A 9,444-nucleotide genomic window follows, 5' to 3' on the forward strand; every position below is an offset into this window, starting at 1 on the left:
TTTTTATAAATCAACTGGTGCCAGAAAGTTAAACAGATTTGTACATTATTCTATTAAAAAATCTTAATCCTTCCAGTACTTATTAGCTGCTGAATACTACAGAGGAAAAGTTTTCCACCGGAGTAACCCTTGAAAAAAGAGATGAGAGTCCATCGAGTTCAACCTAGTATTCTACTATGTTCATCCTGAAAATTGCCCCGTGACAAAGAAATCCTTTCCAACTCCAATATGGCATCAGAATAAATCCCTGGATCAATGTTCTTTCTCCTTGAATCTAGTATCAGTAACCTGTAATATTATATTTTTCCAGAAAAACATCCAGACTCCCCTTGATCTTGTTTATGGAGTCAGACATCACAACATCATGTGGAGAGAGTTCCATAGTCTCACTACTCTTACAGTAAAGAATCTCTGTGATGATGGTGAAACCTTCTTTCCTCTAGACATAGAGGACGCCCCCTTGTCATGGTTACCGGCCTAGTTATAAAAAGATCACTAGAAAGATCTCTGTCCCTTCATATATCTGTACACTGTGATCAGATCACCCCTAAGACGTCTTTTCTCCAAACTAAACCCCAAGCTTGATAACCTGTCTTGGTCCTGTAATCCTCTCATACCATTATTATCTTTATCGGCCTTCTCTGCACCCTATCCAGTTCACCATGTCATTCTTATATACAGGTGCCCAAAATTCAATACAATACTCCATGTGTGGTCTGACTAATGAATTTTATTGAGGCAAAACTATGTCCCTTTCACAAGTCTCTATGCCTCTCTTGACACATCCCATAACTTTGTTAGCCTTGGAAGCAGCTGCCTGGCACTGATCACTAAATTAAAAGGAGTATTTTGGTATATAAAAACTTATCCCCTATCCTAAGGATAGGTCCAATCGCTGGGACCCAGGAGTCTGCAGGAAGGGGGGGGGGGGTGTTTGACCATCGCACAAAGCAGCGGCTGACATGCCCCTCAATATATCTCTATGGGAGAGCTGCATTTGGCAATCTCCAGCATTGAGGAGGCGTTTTGGCAACCACCTTGTGTGATGGTCAACATGCGCTATTTGGACGGAGAACCGGGGGGCCCATATCGGAGATCACAGGGGGTTCCAGTGGTCGGACCCCCTGAGATCTGAAACTTATCCCCTATCCTTTGGATAAGGGATACATTTTTATATCCCATATATCCCAGAGTATGCATTTAAAGGGTACCTCTCATAAAAAACGTTTGATATATTATAGATTAATGTATGCAGAATAACTTCACAATTGCATGTTATTAAAAAATATGCTTCTTTCTATTTAATTTTCCACTTTGAAGAAATGACCACTAGGGGTCTCCCTACCAGTCCTGGCAGCAAGCATTTCAGACTCATGCTGGAGTCCTAAACACTACGAGCTGCCAGTCTGCTTTGTTCACAAAGGAGAACACTCAGATCTGCCAGCCTGCTTTGTTCACAGCCTGTTTGGCTGTGAACAAAGCAGGTTGGCAGCTCTGAGTGTTTAGGACTCCAGCATGAGTCTGAAATGCTTGCTGACAGGACTGATCGGGAAAAATACAATATAAAGAAGCATATTTTTCATTAACATGCTATTGGAAAGTTATTCAACATTCCTTAATCTAAAATATATCAAAAGTTTATTTGATGAGAGGTACCCTTTAAGCGTACCATCCACCAGTACCCCAAGTCCTTTTGGGTAGACGTTTTACCTAATGTCTTATTATTTAGCATATAATTTTACGTGTTGTATTTATGGCCTAAGTGCTTTACCTTACATTTCTCCACAATAAACTTCATTTGCCATGTCTGTGCCCATGCCTCCAGCTTTCCCAGATCCCTCTGTAATATTATGTTATCCTCCTCTGTAGTAATCACCCTACCCAGTTTAGTCTGCAAATATAGAAATTTTACTTTGTAATCACTCTACAAGGTAATTAATAATAAACATATTGAAAAGAAGTGGACCCAGTACTGACCGCTGTGGTCCCCACTAGTAACTGTCAACCAACCAGTTCCATTGATACCCACCCTCTCTTTCCTGTTACTAAGCCAGTTGCTAATCCATTTACATATGTCCTCCCCCAGTCCCAGCATCCTCATTTTATGTACTAACCTTTTCTAGTAACAAACGCATGAATTTTATTAGAGGCAAAAGGATTGCACAATATGCAAACAGTACGGGATGCAACCCGAGTTATTACAAAGTCAATAAATAAACATAACTAAACAGTGATGAGTAAACAGAATGAGACACAATACAAGAAATACAAATATTGTCATAAGAAATATTGCGGAGTTGTCAGTACATAGCAGGTTAGTATAAGGATAAGGTATAGCGAATATTGGGGAAACAGGAGGAAGACATATAGGGGGACCAGAGACGTTCAAAACATTCCACCACGCCATCCCTCATGGCATTGAGTTTCTCAGAGAGGATAATAGAACTAACACGGTCAACAACTGTATCTGGGGAGAGAACAGAGGATTTCCAATTCCCCGCCACATGAATCCTAGCTACCATAAGAACAAATTGAGATAAGCGGAAGAGCCAATGAGGCATACGGGTTGGCCTCCTACTAAGGAGACAAAACATAGGTTGGAGGGGGCATAGGAATCCAGTAACCTCTCGCAGTATAGACACCACAGAGGACCAGAACGTCCTAACCAGTGGACAGGACCACCAGATATGATCCATAGAGCCAAGGTGGCCGCAACCTCGGAAAGTTAATGGCGAGGAGGATGGAAAAATCCTATGTAATTGGGTAGGGACATAATAGGCCCTGTTGAGAATTTTGTGAGACGTCTCCTTAAGGGAGACCTGCCAACTACCCCGACTAAGGTATTCACAACAGGAATGCCATACAGGAAGGGGCAACTTGATATGAAAATCTGCTTTCCCAACGTAACATAAATGGCAATTTAACATCAGCTGGCTATAAATGACAGAGAGAAGACCCTTGCGGGTAGGAGAATAAAGCATTAAACGCTCAAATCTAGAGAGGAAGGAGGTAGGAAGAGAAGTAGATTGAGAGTGGAGAAATGAGAAAACCTTATTTACTTGAAAGCATTCTGAGGCTGGGGGATCAAAACAAGTCCAAAATTCTTCCAACGTCAGAAGGCGACCCCTAACAAGGAAGTCATGGTGTCGATGTAGATTCAGCAAGGTCCACCAGAGAAAGTCAGAGGGGCGGAGACCAGGAGATGAATAAGGATTACCTAAGAGAGGAGACAGTGGAGAGGAGGGAGACTGAAGGCGAAAGAGAAAGCGGACCAACCGCAGGGGACGTAGTGGGAAATAGGCTGGAGAGACCACATAAGGGCAGGAAAGGAATGGGGAAGGAGTAGAGAGGATTCTAATCAAACCCATAGGGGAGCCCCTCAGGATCCATGAACCAAGCAACCTGACTCAAACGAGCAGCATAATAATATTTAAAAAATTGGGGACAGAGAGACCACCCAAACACTTATGATAATGCATGATAGAATGGGGGATACAGGGATGTGTATCGCGCCAAATAAAGGCAGAAACATCCGATTGGAGCATCTTGAGATCTGTCGACGAGATCGGCAGGTCTCTAAACAAATACAAAAGTCATGGTAGGACCACCATCTTTACCTTATGCACCCTACCGATCCAGGACAGGTAAGGCACATCCCAGGAGTGAAGGTCATGGGGCAGTAGTTAGATACAAGAGATGGGTCCTTATGGGGTTTAGGGATGACAGTGATGAGAGCATCCAGATATTCAGAGAGAAGAGAATGAGCATGGAAAAGGTGATTAAAAAGGGAGACCAAGTGAGGAGTTAGGATAGAAGAAAATTTCTTAGAGTATTGGGATGATAGCCCATCAGGGCCAGGCGCTTTGCCTAGTTTTAAAGAAGCAATAGTGGAAGAGACGTCCTCAAAAGATATAGGAGCATTAAGAAAGTCCCTATCATCTGAGGAGAGAGAAGGTAAAGCAATAGATTGGAGAACAGAAGACAAGCAAGGTTGAAAGTGAGGCGGTTGGTCAGGAGCAGAATACAGGTTAGAGAAGTAAGAATGGAAGGCGTCATAAATATGACAGGGTTGAGAGGAGCGGGAACCAGGGCGCAGCTGGACACTATGAACATAGTTAAGGCACTGCTTTTGTTTCAGCATCCTTGCTAATAATTTGTCAGGCTTGTTAGAAAAACGATGATATGTGGCTCTGGACCAACGCAGAGCCTTCTCTACTCGGGTGGATAAAACAGCATCCAGCTGGACCCTGATCTCCCGCAGTGCCTTCTCTACTCAGGTGGATAAAACAGCATCCAGCTGGACCCTGACCTCCCGCAGTGCCCTAAGAAGATAAAGAGAAGGGTTCCTCTGATAAGCAAGTTTATGTTCTAAGGTAGACTGGTGACGGCCACGCTACTGTTTCAACCTGGAAGCAACCGAGATAAGGCGACCTCTAATGTAGGCCTTGTGGGCAGACCAAATCCAAATGGGATCAGAATCAGGGAGAACATTAGAAGCAAAATATCATTTAAGGTCTTCCAAAAGAGCAGATTTAATAGTAGGGTTTGTTAGGAGAAACTCATTGAGTCTCCACTTAAATGGGGTAGAAGGTCCGCCCACAAGATCCAGCTCAGCAATCACCATATCATGGTCAGACTATGCGGAGAGGGCATGGTGAGCATACAACAACATAGGAAGCAACATAGGAAGCGTGAGAATGTTCACCAGCATCCAATCTATGCGAGAATAATGCTTCTGCGACGGGAAAAAATACGAGTAACCTCTCGCCGAACCATTATGTTCGCGCCATGCGTCAGCTAGTTGCAAAGATGTAAAGGAAGAATACAATAGTTTCTTCTAGGATTTAGACCTCACCAAAAGTGTAAGAGAGGACCTAACCAGTTTCCCATTTAACACAAAATTAAAATCCCCCGCCCACAGTAACACATCATAAATAAATGAAGAGAAATGCTGGATCATAGTATGAAAAAAGCTAGTATCGTCTGGCTGAATCTATCCAGTATATATATAGCGGCAGTTGGTTTGGAAATCGCGGGTAACCCATGTTTCTGACATCTATCTTGTGACAGAAGTGAGGTAGCTCCAATGATTGGCATGGTTGGCTGGGGACGCACAATGTTGCAGTAATTTTTTTCCCTTTTTTTTTTCTTTTTTTAAAAGAAATAAATGTACTATATAACAAAATATATCAGATTACATAGAGCATGTTAGTGTATTCATTTGGACGAATGTACCGATATTACGTGTTAGCTATATGTCCAGGCTGGTGTGTTTGCAAACAGCGCTGGATGTTCTGATGTTCGGGCACGCTGTCAGATCGCTGTCAGGTAGATGTCCTGTTAAATTTCTGACTGCTAGTGGCTACGGATCTTGTTTGATATTGGTGTGTTTTTGGTGCGGACTTCTAAATGGAGCGGCATTTGTGGCTACTGCCGGATTTGTGGCTGCTGCCGGATTAACGGCTGTAGTGCTGTAGGCAGCAGCGTTGTCAGATCGGAGCGCTCTGTGTCACTCCAGGCAGTTCGATCCGAGGTGCTGCAGGCGGCAGCGCTGTCAGATCGGTGCGCTCAGTGACACAGAGGTCAGTGTGATCTGAGGTAGCCGCAGGCAGCAGCGCTGTTTGATCGGTGCGCTCTGTGTTTCTGCTTTGACACAGTTTGGTGGTCTTGGATACAATTGTATCTTTTGAGTTAGCTGTTTGGAAGGCTTAGGGGTTAGGTTTAAGGTTTTGTTTACATATTATATTTGTGATCGGGGCTCCATATGTGTACTAGTGACAGGAAAGATTGCCTACATACCTATACAAGATCCTACCCTAGCATAGCGGTCTGAGTTGTGCCATAACCGCACAATGAGGGCACGCCTATAGAGGGCATGCACTATAGTGAAGGAATAAGATAAGGGAGGGTTGGGAGGGTTCCACAAATGACACGTGCTCCACCCATGTAGGAGAGGGGGGAGTTATATACACACGCCCCCACCTGTTCCCAATAAGCCCCACCTGGAAGTGCAGGGAGCGATAATTACTTCCGCCCCTCGCAGAAATACAGCCCATCAGGCTTTATACTTGTGTTCGGGGCTCCATACGTGTACTAGTGACAGGAAAGATTGCCTACATACCTATACAAGATCTTACCCTAGCATAGCGGTCTGAGTTGTGACATAACCGCGCAATGAGGGCACGCCAATAAAGGGCAAAAAGGAACCATGCTAGGATAAATACAATTCCTGAAATAACACATTCTACAACCAGCATCAATCTTCACATACCCGAAGTAGACTATACCTAGTGTGCTGAAAGAGTAGCCCTGACCAACTAGTGACTACTAGAGGTGGTAACCATACCTTTGAAACCGTGGTAGTAACGTCCATCTGTAAAGAATCAACCTGAGAATATCATTCCCTGCCAAATATACTAACTGAACTATACCTATCACCATCCCTACTTGCGACATTACTTTAAATGGACACGGAAAGGCTAACTTCATGGCAGGTCTGACAAGCACCAATCCCCTGCTATTTAAGAGGCAAAAACTAAACTGACAGGTAAATGACAAGAAATACCTATCTACCTGATAGACCGCGTGGGTCATGTCGCCTGACAAGGTTCACAAAGGCACCTTACCTGATTGAGACAGTAACAACAGACATACCTAACTAGCCACTGTACTGACCCAACTGGACTTGGAAGTGATGACCCGTTGCAGATGACAGTTCCCTGCATGAGCAACGTACCTGTAAACGTGACCAGTGTTTAGGTGAACCATCATGCCTGTAGACCTGACAGGTCTTTGTGACACCGTCGTGCCTGAACCCGTCACAGGTCCCCGCGAAACCATTGAGCCTGTAGACATGACAGGTCTTTGTAAAATCATCGTGCCTGTAAACGTCACAGGTCTTTGTAAACCACTTTTATTTATTTTTTTCAAATACGTAAGTGTGAAATGCCATATTGAGATTGTATGCTATCTGAAACGTGTCAGATTACCTACATAACCATGTCAAAATCAATTGCTCTGAAATGAGACAGCAGCAACCACGATTCAATCCCCGATCCTAAAGAAATGAGTCATGTAACTGTGTATTAAATGCACAATATATCTGCAACTAAATGCTGGCCCTCCTTAAAAGAGAACGTGCAACTATGCTGGACAGTTGAATCTGTGTACTATAACTAAATGATAACATCATTGAGAAATACAACGGACGAGGTTGTATCTGACCTGAAAACGTGTCAGGTCATAAACAAATATAACAAACGACAAAATTGCTCTGAAAACGAGTCAAGTCATAACAAATATAACAAACAACAAAATTGCTCTGAAACGAGTCAGTAGCAACTGGCATTACCCCTTTAACCTGAAGAGGAGTCAGGCAACAGGGTAACATCATGAGTATTCCTGACAAGAAACCTGTATGAAGCTGGCGTGTTGTTCTGAAGGCGTGTCAGTAACAAAAATTACCAATTGTGTCCAATACCCTAACCAAATGATTTACATCCACTGTGTGCACCGCATGAAACATGTTAACCGTATGTACGGCATAACCTGCTAACAGTATACCCAACTACAAGTCGCTACTCAATATGTTATTACTCTGATACATGTCTGTAACAATAACCTATGTGGTGCATCCCCCCTGCAGACGTGGGAGGTTTAAGAATATGTGCTCGATATATCTGCAGTGAATGTAAGCACAATATGAATACTGTAATCGTGTATTGTAAATATATGTACAGCCAGAGGTGCAACTGCTATTCAACACTAGGAAGGAATGCACATAATAACCTACCCGCATGCAACTATGGTAGTATGCAACAAATGCCGTGTACTGGTGCATGTATCATACACAAGCTGGGAGCGTAAGTACCGTGAAAACGTAAGGAACGTTATGAATTTATGCTCTAACACCATTATGAGTACAGCATACACGCCTAGAAAATAAAGTTTAAACAACATATATCTAAAAAGATAAAAGACAACGTGCAACTATGCCGGATAGTTGAATATGTCTACTATAAGTAACTGATAACGTGGTCATGAAATACCACGGAGGAGGCTGTATCTGTCCTGAGAACGTCTCAGGTCATGACAATAAACCACAATGTAATTGCTCTGAAAATTCGTCGGTAGCAATCGACATTAACCCCTTAAGCTGAAGGAGTCAGGCAAATAGGGCAACATCCTAACAAAGCTGTATAAGCTTTCCGTATAAACACTATGCACGAATATGCAGCATGAAAGCTATGAGCATGAGTACAGTAAAGCTACGGGAGCATATGTATAGTGTAGACTCTAAGGATGGAAATGCAGAAAAACTATTACCCATGTGCAGTACAACAAAATAAAGCTATGAACGTAACCAGACTATGAGCGTAACGTGCAACTATGCCAGATAGTTGAATCAGTTTACTATAACGAAATTATAACGTAATCGAGAAATACAACAGACGAGGATGTATCTGACCTGAAAACGTGTCAGGTCATAACAAATACACATACGACAAAATTGCTCTGAATACGAGTCAGTAGCAACCGACATTACCCTTTAACCTGAAGAGGAGTCAGGCAACAGGTTAACATTGTGAGTATTCCTGAAATTGGTTGCTCTGAATGTGAGTCAGTAACAACCGCGATTCAACCCCTAATCCTGAAGGAAAGAATCAGGTGACCGGGTATTGAACAGCCGATTAGTGCCACTAAAATGATGACCACCCTTTGAACGAGTACCGGTGCCGGATACTTGAATATGTGTACTATAACTAACTGATAACGTAGTCGTGAAATACAACAGAAGAGGTTGTATCTGACCTGAAAACGTGTCAGGTCATGACAATAAACAACAATGCGATTGCTCTGAACGAGTCAGTAGCAACCGACATTGACCCCTTAACCTGAAGAGGAGTCAGGCAATATAGCAACATCCTGACAAACCTGAGTGAACTTTCCGTATAAAAGACTATGCACGAATACACAGAATGAATGCTATGAACATACGTACAGTAAAAGCTACGGGAGCATGTGTGTAGTGTAGACGCTATGGATGAACATGCAGAATAAATACCATTACCCATGTACAGTAAACGCTATGGATGTTAGTGCAGAGAACATAACAGAATGAATGCTACATGTACGCAGAATAAGTACTACAACGTGTCAGCATAATAATTACTACCATCGTTTGTACAGAATGAATGCTACGAATGTCCGTGTAGTGTATTGCTACAATTCTATGTGCAATATACATGACGTGAACATGTCTGTGGTATGAATACAAGGAGCGTATATGTGGTATAAATGCTATGAGCGTATATTGGTATGATACTATGAGCAGTATAATGCTATGAGTATACTTGCGGTATCAATGCTAAGAGCGTATGTGCCTGATATAGGCCATGTGTATGTGCAGTATAAATGCTACAAGTACATGTGCAGTATAACCGT

The sequence above is a fragment of the Hyla sarda genome, chromosome 12, assembly GCF_029499605.1.
Source record: "Hyla sarda isolate aHylSar1 chromosome 12, aHylSar1.hap1, whole genome shotgun sequence".
Lineage (NCBI taxonomy): Eukaryota > Metazoa > Chordata > Amphibia > Anura > Hylidae > Hyla > Hyla sarda.